We start from the raw sequence: 15,662 nt of genomic DNA on the forward strand, positions 1-15,662 counted from the left end.
ACTTTCTGTTTTGCACAAATGCCTTTCACAGCAGAGTTTAATATAAATCAAGCTATAGTCTATTATCATGAAAGCATGCCAAAGAAGAGAAATGTATCTGTTTTATTGGCCCCAAGGTTTTTATTACAACAGATGAGAAATCATTGTCGTTATTTGACCCAGGATTCTGCCTCAGACTTGCTAGATAATTGGATGAAAACAATTTCATTATGACCGATCCCCTTCCCAAACCCTTATCTTAAGGTCAGTAAACAGGGACCTAATCTTAAAATTGCAGACAGGGCCTTGAAATCCATTTATATGTTTTTAACTCTGATTTTAATGAGGTTTTATATGTTCTTGCACAACCCCTAATCCTAATCTTAAAGTCAGTATTAACCAGCCCTAAACTTTAAAAGTTTACTTGGGCCCTGATGTTAAAAATTTGTTTTTAGGGCCATAAAATTTTAACCCATATAGTGTGTTTACCAGTTTTTAAATATTTTAAAGTACCTTATTTAATGACCTTATTTAATGATTTTTTTATGAACTTCTTACTCTACTTTTTACTCATTATAAGTCTTATTTTAGTGTTAATTAATATTGTGTATTTATTTGTATTTTAATGCAATTTTAAGTTTGGCCAGTAGGGGGTTCATTTGAATCCCTTGCTGTATCAGTATATTTCATTGCATAGATAACAAAGTAATTTTATACAACTTTTTTAGACATTATTTAAGGGCAGTGTAAAAGAAAAAAGATGGAGTTTTAGAAGTTTTGTTAGATATAATTATACAGGGGACATATGACTTTAAATAAGAGTTAATTTCCCCTACTCATAAACCGAACCCTACCCCTAACCATAACCCTAACCATTTTTAGAATAACAGTCATTGTTAATCTTTGAAAAATGACCTTTGGGACAATCTAAGTCCAAAAGGGCCTACTCCTGTCTGACAATGAGCACTTGACCAAGCTAGCATCTAAGAGTACAGTAGATTCAGAGTGGATTTTCCAGTTGCTCTCTCTGATCTATACTGGGTTTTGCTTGAATCCTTTGTCTCCGGGAGTCACATTCACACCTGTCAATCTCTTGTTAACATGACAACCCACCACATCATGCATATGTTTCTGGTATCTTTTAAAACTCAAGATATAAAAATACATTAATTTTTGCAATATATAGTATTTTGTGAACTTAATAAAATGCACAAGTTTCCTCCCGATCAGTTCACCACACTTCTATATATGGAGTCATCTTGAAAGCACACCAAATTAATTTGTACTTGGGTAACTGCTTTTGACTTAATAACTGACAGCTAAAACCACAAAATAGGTTAGTGGGATCACCTACTATCAAACATTCTTTGCACAGTTGCAAATAAAAAAAACTGATAAATACATTGTTTAGAAAGGTGCTGGAAGTTTTCCTTCTGTGCCATTTACAGTTTTGTCAATAACTGCTAACACCCATTCAATTCATTTGTGTATGGTGCTTATCACTGAGTGCAGTCTCAGAGCACTATGACATTTTCACAGGTAAAATAAAATTACAAACATTACAAATGAACATCTTACATAGTGCTGCTGTGTGGGTGATGATATGACCATCCCAAAGGACAGAAGATTTACTGGACCAGTAAATGAAAGGCACAAAAAGGGGTAAGGCAAATGAATAGTTGGAAGATATGGAAATGGTCTAAACCAGGAAAGTCAAAATATCAGTGTTACGGAAGTGGCAAAAAAATGGAAAAAAGCAATTGTTGTGTATACCAAAGACAAACAATTAACATCTGGCTAAAGATCATTTTCCTATTTAAAACAACCTAAAATGTTTATTTTGAAGTTTTTATCCATATACACTACTTGGACATTGCAAGATCCATGTGTTAATTCTCAGGTTTTATACATTTTCCTCTTAGCTTAAATTTTTTTTGTCTATAGTTTTAAATTACTACATCTTTTTTTTACCTGTTTTAATTTTTTAGTCTTGTTAATTTTATTATTCATTACATTATGATTTATACCTGTGTGTGCCACCATTGTGGTGAAGCATTGTCATAATGAAATATCTTGTTGCAAGCGGCTGTGTCCTTGAAGTTGTGTCACTTGACGGCACCAGCAAAACAATATAAAACCAAGTGGTTTAAGTAGCTAATTTTCTAAGTTTGTAGTGTGGGATAAGAACTGGCATCCTGGCCAGTTGGGAGGCCTGAGAGGAACGATGGCCAGCTGGGTGGAACGATAACTCTGTGGATGGATCAGCGGAAGCCAGAACTTGGGAGTGGTTCCATCTCCCATTTGCTAGGTGACAGTGATCGTTGTATGATAACCCAGTCAGGACACCTGCAGGGATGCTAGGGAAATGAAGTCTGGAAATGTAGCCCTGTAGGGGTCCCTTGGGATCAGTAGAGGGTGCTGTCAGGGAAGGGCTACCCTACTTTGTCTATGGCACCGCAAGTATTCCAGATTCCAGCATTACAGGAAGCCCATTGCCACACATGGACGAGTCAGAGTCTGGAGGTGGAGAAGGAGGAATGAAAAGAATTGTTGGTTTATCATGCTTTTTTATATTAGTTTGGCTTATTATTGAGTAAGGTCTGTGAAGAGGTGCCTGAAGAGAATAAAAATCATTTATTTTATTCAAATAGTGTGTGCTTATTACTGTGTTTTTGGATTGGGGCTCCCTGGTGCCCCCTTATGGTCACATTAGATACTCTTTGAAAGTCCTCTGCAAAGCATAGTGTAGGCCAGGGCTGTCAAACTCAGATCCAGGAGGACCACAGTAGTTGTGAGTATTTATTCAAGGCATTTTCTTAACTAATAATCAGGCATTGTTACTAATTTAACATTATTCTTTTGCCTTAATTTTATTTGACTTGTATAATTGTTTTTTTTTCCTGACCAAAAGCCAAATAATAATGAGATGCAAAGTGAGGCAACAGATGAGCAACTAACTCACAGGTCTCAAACAGTTCTCTAGGGCCAACCAGTCTCCTATCTAGCTGTTAATAAAGCTCAGTATTTAATTTTATTGCAAATTAGAGCTTTCATTCTACCACAACAGTCATTTCCAAAACTTATTTAATTTTATCTAAGATCACCATGCAAATGTTTTGTATATCAGAGCAAATCAAAATTTCACAAACCTTTGCTTGTTTTTTTTAAATTTTTTTTGAGACAGATATTGTGTGAAAGACACATGTGCAAATGAGAGCTAGGTTATTCTGGTCATCTTTTGGTTCAATGTGCATTTCATGACTGCTAGTTAAAGAAAAAAAAAAAAACAAGAAAAATGCAAGGCAATTACTATCAAGTTAACACATTATGTTTCATTCCAAAAAATGGGCTCAGACCCTAGTTTTCTGACATAAAAGTTTTCTTTAATGTTCTGGCATTGGTAAAAGATTGGCTGAGTTTTCTTATTTTGACCTCTGCTTTGTTTATGGGTTGTTTCATTTCCAGTTTCTTTTATTTTCCCTGCCTTTCTCCATGTTGCGGCAACAGACCGTGCAACACGTGGCCAGCAACAGCATTGTAACTATCAACAGTGCAGTTATAAACGCAGAATATGCCAAAATGGCACCAAGATGACCTCATCAAAAACACTCAAAATATCAACTACTAGCTGTATAAGCCTGTGCTGTAAAAAGCCCGGGGTCCTAGAAACTACTGAAATCGTCAGAAAAAAAATTGAAACGTAGAGATGTGAGGTAATTGAAAGGAACTCCTCTGGGCGTCTTTCTCCTAGGAGGTTTTGTTTTGCAGATGTGCTTTTCTCACTTGTGTATTAGCGGCTAAGCAAGTTTCTCTCTTTTCTTTGAGGTTTTACTTTGTTGACAGAGTCACTTTCTTCTTCTGACTCATTAACCTGGTAGCCTTGCTGTAGAGCCTCACAGACAGACACATACACACCGTGTAGACGTTTATATATAAGATATAAGAAAGCATTATTTTTTGAAATGAAATAACTATGTGAATATAACCCTTAAGGAATAAGTTTGGTATTTTTCAAATCAAAGTTATTTCTTCACAATCAACATTTAGGAGATGCCTATGTTTTGAATTATGTCAGCCTTTAAGAATAAATTCAAACTGCTGATCATTTATTTTACTTTTCCATGTTTGTGTTTCCTGTACTTTGTCAGCTAGATGAATATTATTCATTCATTTCCCTACCCAGTTCATCCAGTACAGGGTCACAGGGTAGCGATAATCTGTCCCAGCAATCATTGGGAGCAAGGTAGGCGCAATCCCTGGAGAGAGCATCAGCCCATTGCAGGGCAAATACACATCCATATCCACACACAGACTAGGGCCAAATTAGCAACACCAATTCATCTAACCTGCATGTCTTTGGACTGTGGGAGAAAACCAGAGCACCCAAGGGAGAACATGAAAACTTCATGCAGGGATGTGCATCTGGGATATGAGCTCTAATCTCCTTACTACAAGGCAGCAACCTTACCACTGCGGCACCCAGGATTGTTAGGGTTGTTGTAGTTGTGGTTGTTGTTGTCTCGCCAGTATTTAGGATGGGTCAGCACCCATGCACATCACATATCACATTGTATATATACTAATCATGCCAGTTTGGAAAATCTTGTTAATTTCTGGAATTTGTTTAAGGTGTCAGTCACGATATCTGTTAAAAACCTCTTAAGTTTGTACTCCACAAGTTTAGTTAAAAAGACAGCTTTAACTTGCAAGAGTTCGACATGGCCAAGGTATTTAGAGAAGCCTGCAGAGTGAGTGATACAATCAAGTTTAATTTTACATTTAGTTTTATTATATACATTTGTATTGTTCTTATGATTATTTTGTTTGTTTTCTTTTTCATGTAATCTTGTTTACTGTTACCAATTTTTTCCAGGAAACAATTATTTATTCACATTTTTATTCCGATGTGTAGAGAATGCACTACATTGTGAAGCCTGTATAGTAATATATATTGAATATAAATTAAGTGCATCATCTCATGCCTAGTAAGGATTATATAGTGGGGGTTCAGGGGGTAGGCATCAATAATGAACCTTGCCTCAGGCTGCATTATTAAATACATCGGCCATGATAGTGTACTACCCAGAGGGAAGGACACATAAAGAAAGACAAAAGAGAGTGTGAGAGAGAGGGGTTAAAGATGTAGGAGTCCTGATTAAGAGATTAAGACACAGATTAAGAGTGCTGTTACTAACTAGTTGATTCCATGCCTCTATCTCACTGAGTGACTACAGGCAAACCACTAAATTGTGGTCCAGCAATAAAAATATCTGTAAACAGCAGGAAAGTATTCTGACCAAGATATATAATATGTATTAAAACTACAGAAAATACACATTTTTAACTAGCTACCTTCAACAGAATAAGCAGAAAGTTGGGTGGAAGTACTATGCAAGGAAAAGTGAAGTCAGGCCTAACACAAAACATATATTTCACCTGCTTTTTTCTTATTGTGGGATCTACCATTCTATCAGAGCTGTCTGCTTGTATATTACTGGTAGAGAAAATTCCTGAACTTCCAATAATATTTTTTTGCAAACAGTAAAACAGACAATTAGTAAAATGTGGAAATGAATTGTATAACCTATGCAAGTGTATAATTTTAACATTTACTCTAAGATGTTTTTATTTTTATTGAGATATATATTTCAGCTAATTATATTTATTTTAGGTTAACTTAATTTTAACATTTATTGTGAGATGGTTTTATTTTTATTGAGATATATATTTCAGCAAATTGTATTTATTTTTGGTGTACCTTAAATGAAAACTCTCATTCCCATTGCTGAGTTGTTCATCCTTCGGCAAAAGAGCAAAATGCTTCCAAATGACAACCAGCCAATCATAAAGTTCCATTTATTTTCCCTCATCTGTTACTATGGCACACCTGCCTGTTTCTCGATTTGCATAAACATGAGTAATTTAGGAATTATAAATGGGACAAGCTGGTATTCACTGAGTGATATTAATTTGCATATCACCATGGCACAGCTGAATTATTTCCTGCTTGTGGTCTGCTATCATCAACAGCCTTGTCTCTCCCAGAGAAATGCAGAAAAACTAAAACCTCAGGTTAGTGCCTGTTTTTAAGATTTTCTGAAAATAAATCAATTTACAATAATAATTTCTTTCAACAAATCTGATTCTTCTCCTGTTAAGAGAGTACAAGGTATTGCCTTGTACTCAGTTCTGCTTTACTTCATATTTACATGCAACGATTAAGAACTGATTTATTAATTTATTCATTTTTCTGTGGATACTGGTCTTCATCATTATTATGTACTGGTAGATTTTATATTAAAAAAGCATACAAATATTTCATAATTTCTAAAAACAAATGAAAATGTCCAAAATTATTAAGCCATGTAAAGATTATTGCAAAATAACTTAATTGAGAGCTGGCAAAAATATTTCTACAATTCTGATATGTAGCAATTTACTTTAAAAAAATAATCAAGAGTATTTTTGATAATAGATGCAGTATGAATTATGTTTAGGAAGTTTCATCATTAAAAGCAAAAAACCTTTCTTAACAAACATTTAACACAATGAGTTTTGTGGTCCTCAGTAATTTGAAATTCACTTTTAGCAGCATCTGTTCATTTATTATTATATGTTTTTGAAAAGCACAGTACAAAACTCAATTATTTTACCTATTTTTCTAGGAAAATTGCTTGTAATTTTTTAATGTGTTTCCCCATTAAAATCATGCATGCTTTACTGTCATAAAATATGGTACTAATAATCATTTATAGTATACAAGATAATTAAATTTTCACTTGTTTTTGATTACGCTTTTAACTATATATAATAAATTGAGAAAATAAGCAAGCTATTCCAATTTTATAAGAAGAGAATATGCTATCTATCTATCTATCTATCTATCTATCTATCTATCTATCTATCTATCTATCTATCTATCTATCTATCTATCTATCTATCTATCTATCTATCTATCTACAAAATTAAGTTTATTTACATGCATTTATATTACAATGAAATGCTTAGAATATCAATTGTGATACAGTACCACCAAAAAGACACACATACACACATAAAAATAGCATACAGTGCAAAATATATACAATTAAACATAAAACATACTATATAAATAATAATATATGCATTATTATATATGCTGTGTTTGTGTTTGTTTATGTGTATATACAGTATACATATGTACATATGCACATACACAAGAACATACCATTTTTTATTATGGTTGGCTTCTCAGTAACCTTATGACCTGTGGGCTAAAACTGTCCCTGAATCTACTGGTGCAAGTGTGAATGGTCTAGTACCATTTGCCAGAAGGGAGGAGTGAGAAAAGGGACCATGTGGCTGAGGTCTTCAATAAAATTGTTTGCCTTTCTAAGGCAGTAAATGTTGTATATGTACTAAACTGAAGGCAGCTGAGTGTTAGCAATATCTATCTATCTATCTATCTATCTATCTATCTATCTATCTATCTATCTATCTAAATGCTTGCATATATAGGTATGTACATTTTAATGAAGGATTTAAATAATATAATTTTGTTTGTAAAATATGACAGTACAAATTAATAATTTCTTGAAATTATTAAAATAAATTTGGAATCTGAGTTTGTCAGAGTTAAACATTGTCAAATAATTGTACTACTTTATCTTTCTCCCAAAGTTTTGAGTGAGTGCTTTTGGGCTATGTTTTCCTAAGTGTTTTTTTATACAGTTCGCACATTCCCAGTCTGTGGTCTGTTGTGGGGTTTTTTTTGAAGGCAACACAAGAATCACAGTAAACTCATTTGGCAGTGTAAAATGATGACTTCGACAGATAATTACATTGTAACTAAAGTAGGAAAGCATTCTATAAAATTAAGCTGAACATACTTGATTGTGTGTGTGATGTTTAGGATACTTCTTCCATTTCTAAAATGCGATTTAATTAAATAATTCATAAAAGAAAATCACCCATACTTCTTTTTTATTTAACAGACATTCACATTCAGCTTCATCATGTATTTTTTTATTATAATGGTAAACTTTGATCAATGTAAGTTTTTCTTTTTACTATTCTGTCAGTACTTTTACATTATTTCATACATGAAAAAGTTTGCTGGTTATATTGATGTCTGTATTTATTTAATGATATGTAATGTTTAATGCTCTAATATTGCTACTGCTGGTAATATAGTGAATATAATGAATTTAGAAATTCCTATGTAATTTTTTTTTTACTGTGTATGTCATGTTTCCAATATGTTTATAACTTTATCCTTCACAGTAACACCTGGATTTTAATTTTCTGTATTTTGTTTAATCAAATTGCAGTTTGGCTGCTATTTGTGGTGGGCTGACATGTTAGTAGTTCACAGTAGACACTACAACACAAGCAGAGATGGTAGGAAGCAGAGGTAGGAAAGGTTTGAAGTCCCAGTGAGCTGAATGATTAAGAATGATGTCTTTGCATCCTGACAGAATGTATATTCGAAGGGATCAAGCACTTGAAAGACTAATGCCACCACACTGGCAGCAAAAACATAGATCTTATTTGCGACTCCCTAATCGAGTTACTTCTCTTTATTCAAGTTTTCCCCCCCTTCAATCTATACATTCACTGTGCTGAATTAGCATACCGGTGTCACAAGAGAGATGGCTTGACTTGATTTCTGTTTGATGTGTAATAAAACATTAGAAAGAGTACTGCAAAAAGACAGGCGGTCTGCTGTTTATGAACCAAATAAGACTTTTTTGTCTTATAAATTACCGCTTGCTTTGATTGTATCACAAACAGGGGGTCGCACTTTTTAAAAATGGACAGATCCTAAAAACAACGGTGTTCATTTTGCCTAGCAAAGAGACTTGTAGCAAATGGAAATTCTCTAGTAATCACTCATGCTTTATTAATTCCTTCGGGAAAAGAAACATATTAATATTGCATAAAAGTGATTACATTTATTCTAAATATTCTGAACATTCTCTCAAATCTGCTTTGGCAATCTGACATCTAGGTGAGGCAAAAGTAAAAAATGACAATCTTCACAAAGAGCAGAACAGACAGCGCTTCAAACAGGCCAGTAACTAAAAGATTGTGGCTTTGACAAGCTTAATGAGGGAAACTTTGCCAGTTACATCAATAAGTATATCAGCAGACCCTTGCCATTATTAGACAGTACGATGATACTAAAATAGAGAGATCATATTATCATCACATTGCTGATTTTTTTCTCTGTCATTCTTATGACATATTTTTCTGATGTGATCATAAACTCGTTGTCTGTATTTCCATCTGCAGGACAATCCACAACAACCCAGAGTGATTTTTCCCATATTGCTAAATTAGGCAAAAAGTACCGTAATAAAAAGCACTGTCACCAACTTGCTGAGTGCCTGACAGAACCAACCTTTCATAGTAGCTTTTTCAGAATGCTTTGTCCTCAGTTCTGTGCCGTACACAATTTGTTTGTTCATAACCAAGGAAAACTGGGGGAATCTATACGCATGCAACCTGATTATCTGTCGTTTTTCTGTCACCCTCTTTATAATTTAAATCTATGCATTATATTTTATTCAAGAAGGGCAGGCATATTCTTATTTGAAAATCTGCTGATGACAGACTCCTTTGATGTCAGGCAATGCGTGACAATATTTATTCATATATGTGATATCATAAAATATATTGCCTTCTGCGTTTTATCACACTAAATGAGGCCTCGTTAGAATTGTTTAAGGACATCTACAGAACGTTATACATTCAAAACATTAAATAAAACAAATAATAGTATTAGAGTCACTGGTTCATAAAGTAATGGCAACTAGTGAAACTTTACTGCAGTTTTAAAAATTTTGTACAAAAACAAAGAAACAATGCATCCAATGAAAAATGAAATACTGCTGTAATGTTACATGGTTTACAAAGGTCAATTATAAAATTAATTTTCAGAATAACTCCACGCAAGTCTTCCAAAGTGTAATAGTTAGGGTAAGATCTGGTCTTATCTAAAAATATAGCATCTTCATTTAGCAAATACTTCCCAATAGTATAAAGAGAAACAATGTCCAGATTTTTTTCTCAATTGGAAAATTTGTCAATATTCTGAACCTACTTATTCTGGAATAGTGGGGATCTGAAGCCTTTCACAGCACCATTTAAGTGCAAGCCATTAACCAACCCTTGATGGCCACACTCACTATCACACATGCAACGGCCCAATTTAGAGTTATTAATAATCTTAATCTGTATGTCTTTGTGATGTGTATGTGCAAACTGCATGTGGAAAATGATCAGGCTGAGAACCCCGAGCCCTGGAACTGTGAGAAGCACTTCCATACTCTTCATTAATTAATAGACATTCACACGTTATACTGTACAATACAATACTTAATACACTCATTTTACTCCAAATATAGCTATATATATTTACATAACTCATAAGTGTAAGAGATCTGTCAATTGGATAACACTTTAAAATAAATATTATTATGGAGGTGTACATAAAGTATAATGAAAAATAGAATAGAAATGTAAAATTCTTTTATTTTTGAAATACATTTTATAAATGTATTTATTGTATATAAATGTGTTAGCTTACTGACATTCAGACAGAGGCAGCTCGTTGATGTTCCAGAGTTCCAGAAAAGCGGAAATTTTAACTTTGTGGGAGATTGAAATTCTGATAAAAAATGCCCAGTCTGACAAAAAGTATATGTCCTTGAGATCACCAACACAAATAACAGAACATATTTGGGAGTGATTATGCAGTCACCAGGGCCTGCTTGTTTTACACAGTTGGATAACAGACATTATATCTGAATTTACAGTAGTTAATTATACCCTTCTCTTGATGAAGTTTTCTCTGTGATTAATGGTGTTATAGGATACTCATTTAGCTTTAGGGAGATGCTTGACCTGAAACTGCTAAAGTAATAATAATAATAATAGCCATCTGTAGGGTGTGTTAAAAGTATATGTTTTCTTGCCTTCTTACCAATATTACAAAGTGAAAATTTCATTTCCTTGCTTTAAGGAGATTTTTTTTTTCTTAATTACATAACATAACATTTTGAAACCAAATATGTCCACCTGAAGGGGCATCAAGCACAAGGCAGGAACCATCACTGGATTGGGTCAGAATCCTGCATAAAACCCCACTCACACTGAGAAAGGGACTGTTTAGATGAGGGGTGTCGAGCTCTGGACCTGGAGGGCCACAGTGGCTGCAGGTTTTCATTCTGACCCTTTTCCTGATCAGTGACAGGTTTCACTGCTAATTAACTCCTTTTCCCTTCAGTTAACAGCCCTGTTTTTAAGGATTCAGTCCTCTGAAAGTATTCCTTTCTTCATTAAATGACAGCCAAACAGAAATGAGATGTGAAATGAGCTGACAGATGACCAGCTAAATAGGGATTTCAAAACTCCAACCAATTTCACTCCAACCAATCTCTTAATGAGAAGCCGATTTGTTGCTGTTAATTAAACCTGTTATTTAATTCCACAGCTTTTTGCTGCTCTCATTCTGCTACAAAAGGCATTTCCAAAGCTGTTGATTTTTCTGTTTTTTCTAAGAACACCGTCAAGATGTTTTGGTGAGCTGAGAGATCCGACCTTACTGACAACCATTATTGTCTCATTATTGTTTGGCTGCCAATTAAGGTAAAAGAGACAACTAAGAATCAAGTTAATTAAAACTAAAGAAAAAGAAATTAATTAGCAACACACACTGGTCCCTAATGAAGAAGATGGTTAGAATGAAAACCTGCAGCCATGCAGCCCTCCAGGACCGGAGTTTGACACCTATGATTTAGAGGTTCTATTTAAACTAATGGTGTTTTTTATCCTTTGAAAGTAAAAATCCAGAATCCACTTGGTTTGAGTTTAGATGTCTAAATTATATCAAGTTTTATTGTTGGAATTTTCCAGCCACAAATGGAAGAGTTGTTTAAAAAAGTAGAAAACTCACAACATAAAGAGATAGCCACATACCGTGTATTTATCTTTCTAGATGAGACTTGCAATCCTTTTGTTTATTTTCAAGAACCTTGCATATCCAACATGTAACAAACTTTAAATGAACACTCTTAAAATTATAGAGACTCACTAGATTGATAAAAAGCAAATCCTTATTTTTGTAGAAGTGGGTCAGCTGCCAATGAAATTAGTTATATCCATGGAAAGCTATCATTTCTGTGGGACTATGGGACAGTAAGACATTTGCTCCATGTCCTTGTTATTCATTAGGTGATGTTAGGCACATGTTCCTCTGGTTCAGTTCTCAGTTTTAGTCATTAAAAAGGAAACCTTTGTTGCAACGAGCACTGCCTTCTTGCAGCTGTCTTGCTCCCGATCTTTAAAAGTCACTCAAGGGATACTGAACAAGCACTTCACAGAAGAGAAAAAAAATCAACAATCAGGAAAAAGATTCTGCTAACCGTACTGGCTAATTGTGATGTTAAAGTTATAAAATGCTATCATAAATCTGCTAGCTGTGGGTGAACTGCTATAAAAGATGTGCAGAGTGCAATAATGACATGAATTGTTGCTGTAGTTAAAAAATATATAAAAAGGAAAAAAAAAGCATGAAATGTTCATCCCTTGTGGCTGAATATGGATCCAAACAGTAGCAGTTCACAGAGGACTGTATTTTATTTCAGACTTCAGTAACAACCTCATCACTTCTTTGAGTCAGATCATGTCTCCCTAGTGTGCTTGCATGTCGTCAGAGACAGAGAACAAACAAAAATGTCCACACAGCTACTCATTCAGATCACAAAGCTTATGGCAGTCTACCCTTGTTTTAACCTACTTAATAAGCTTGAAATGACACAAGTAAGAGTTTGCTGCTGTTCACAAAAATAGCTGGACATACTTGTTTCAGATATATATATATGTATATATATACAGTATATGTATCGGGTTCTACTAAAAGTATTTGATATTGTTGTGCCTGGAGCAAGTCTTCCAACTTGTCATGATTCATTAATAAAGCAAAGGACCATGAAATCTACAAGCCAGAGGGTCTTTTTGACATGTAGGTTCGATCTGAGACTGTTTCCCCCAATAATATTCTATGCATAACCCTATTCCTTTTGGGTTCATGCAAGTTTATGTTCTATTTTAACAATCTGGCATCTGCCTGTTTCGGATGATTGCCCGACAAGCAATGCCTAATTAACAACACACAGGAATTTCAGAAATAATAAATACAGTATAATATAGACATTGTATGATGAGTCAGCATGGATAGCCAGAGCAGAATGAAGTCCAAAATGGCAAAAGGCAGGAATGTTTTTGGTGTTTGATGTAAAAAAATGTTCTCAATAGGAAAAGAATACTTGTTTTGAAAGCATGGAAAAGTACAGTCAGGAGGTGGTAAAGTAAGTTTCTGTAAGAGGTGCCCTACAAGAAAGTCCTACTGGCATCTAATAGAAGAGGTTATTCCATTTACAGTGATATAGTAGTGTCAGGTTTAAATAATTAAGCTGTTGAGGAAAATATCATACAACCTACAAATGTCCCAGAAGATAAACAGTATATTTCTGTCTGTTAAACTGTGTCATAAATATTGTACTGAAATTAACATTTCTGGAACCCTCAGAAATAATTGGTGCTTTTTCAAAGATGTAAAGAAGACAGCGGCCAATTTCAGACATTACTGGCAGGGGATAGAGTGAACCATATAGACAGACATTGGAGCAGATTCAGTATATATCATGAGAACCTACTGGATGTGTATAGGCAGGACAATTGGGTGGAGGACTTCTACTTCCCAGTAACACATCAAAAACTAGTATCAAATGAGGAGAGTGTTCTTCAATGTTTGCCATATTTGCTTTTTCAAGAGAGTGAGGATGAGAATGGTAAAGGTCTTCATATGACCCATTTAGCTGATTATGTCTCTCTCTCTGCTGTATTTTCAGTAGAAAACAATAGAGTAGAATATTGCAGATCATGGAATGTGAAGAGACATACTGTATAGTAACCTGCTTGTTGCTCTATTCCCAGAACCATATGACTCCCAGTTTGACCCAAGCCCTATAAAAAAAAAAAAAAAAGTTTAGTCTGAATCTGGCAAGGATGTCCATCAAACAGTTCTACACACCAAGTAAAGTGGTAAATTGGCAAACAATAATGACAGATTTTGAGGTTTTCTTGTCCAATAAATGTAATCAAGCTGCTGCTGTTGTGAAAAGGTGAGCTTTTTCAGTCCTCCACACCAAACTCTAATTCATTTGGATGAGGTTGAATGGCCTTGTTTATCTTGGACCTGGGAGAACTTCTTGCTAGGGCATAGCCCGGTGGAAGTAGTTCTGTGTCAATCTATAATCTCATAAAATAGGGAGCCTAACTTCCTGTAGCCCCCCCATGGCAGCACCCATGGAACCCAACAAGGCTGCCCTATGGGACTACAATACACAGTTTGCCGTGTGGATGTTTGAACAAGTAGCATCGACCAGAGAGTCTGCCACCTAGTGTACTGCGGGAGCATGTTGCCCTGACAGGTTGTCTCTCCCTGTCCTTGCGTCACACTGGCCATGTAAGGAACTGGTACCTATACCGAGTAAATGTGCGCCTTTCATCATAATAAACAGTAAAGCAACATAAAAATAAGGCAGAAAGGGAAAAAGGCAGCCCAAAGCTAAAATCAAAATCCCAAGAACAGAAGCAAAAATATCCAGCAAACCATAAAATTAGAATAACACTCACTAAAAAAAATGCAATCCACAAACTCCATCTCCAAGGCAGAGGGTGGTCCCTTTAAAGTGGCATCATTGTTGCCCCACTTCTTGGGCTTCCACTCACAGAACAAAAAGAACATATTCAAACAACGTAAGTACAAAATACCTGCATGATAAATCTCTCTCTATTAAAAATCCAGCAGCTGTATGTCTGTCTGTATGTCTTTTCATGATAGAGCTACTTAATGGATTTAGATCGGGTTTTTCTATAATTTGCTTGAACATTACGGTTAATGTTGCGACTTCTCTCATTGTGCTAAGAATTATAGTTCGCTTGCAGGAGTGATATATTCACATTAATCTGAGACAGAGGCTGTGGGCCGAGAGAAGGGGGAAGCGTGACATCAGGAGTGGAGAGCTGGGCAGGGCCCTCCTCACTGTTCTGTTTCACTACTACATGGGCAGAGCCATGGAGGACAGCTAGTAGTAAATAAACATAACAATACAGTGATCCCTCGCTATATCACTCTTCGACTTTTGCGGCTTCACTCCATTGCGGATTTTAAATGTAAGCATATCTAAATATATATCACGGATTTCTGCGGACAATGGGTCTTTTAATTTATGGTACATGCTTCCTCAGTTTGTTTGACCAGTTGATTTCATACAAGGGATGCTATTGGCGGATGGCTTAGAAGCTACCCAATCAGAGCATGTATTAAGTATTAAATAAAACTCCTCAATGATATATGATATGCTTCCCGCACGGTGTTTGATTGTTTGCTTTTCTCTGTCTCTCTCACTCTCTCTGCCTGACGGAGGGGGTGTGAGCAGAGGGGCTGTTTGCCTAGAGGATACGGACGCTCCTCTAAAAAATGCTGCTTTATCGCGGTTCTTCGGCATACTTAAAAGCCCAAAAGCACATATTGATTTTTTGATTGTTTGCTTTTCTCTCTTTCTCTCTCTCTCTGACGTCCTGTGCTCCTGACACACATTCTTTGAAGAGGAAGATATGTTTGCATTCTTTTA

General features: G+C 35.2%; 1 long non-coding RNA gene across 1 annotated transcript in view; it reads left to right on the forward strand.

Annotated features, from left to right (window-relative positions):
- Window positions 1–5,981: 5,981 nt before the first annotated feature.
- Window positions 5,982–15,662, forward strand: part of LOC120532866 — a 105,931-nt gene continuing 96,250 nt past the window's right edge. The window contains exon 1 of the long non-coding RNA XR_005634392.1: window positions 5,982–6,051. This is a non-coding gene — a long non-coding RNA (uncharacterized LOC120532866). The remainder of the gene's footprint in view (window positions 6,052–15,662) is intronic.

Source organism: Polypterus senegalus, chromosome 7 (genome assembly GCF_016835505.1).
Source record: "Polypterus senegalus isolate Bchr_013 chromosome 7, ASM1683550v1, whole genome shotgun sequence".
In the NCBI taxonomy this organism is placed as follows: domain Eukaryota; kingdom Metazoa; phylum Chordata; class Cladistia; order Polypteriformes; family Polypteridae; genus Polypterus; species Polypterus senegalus.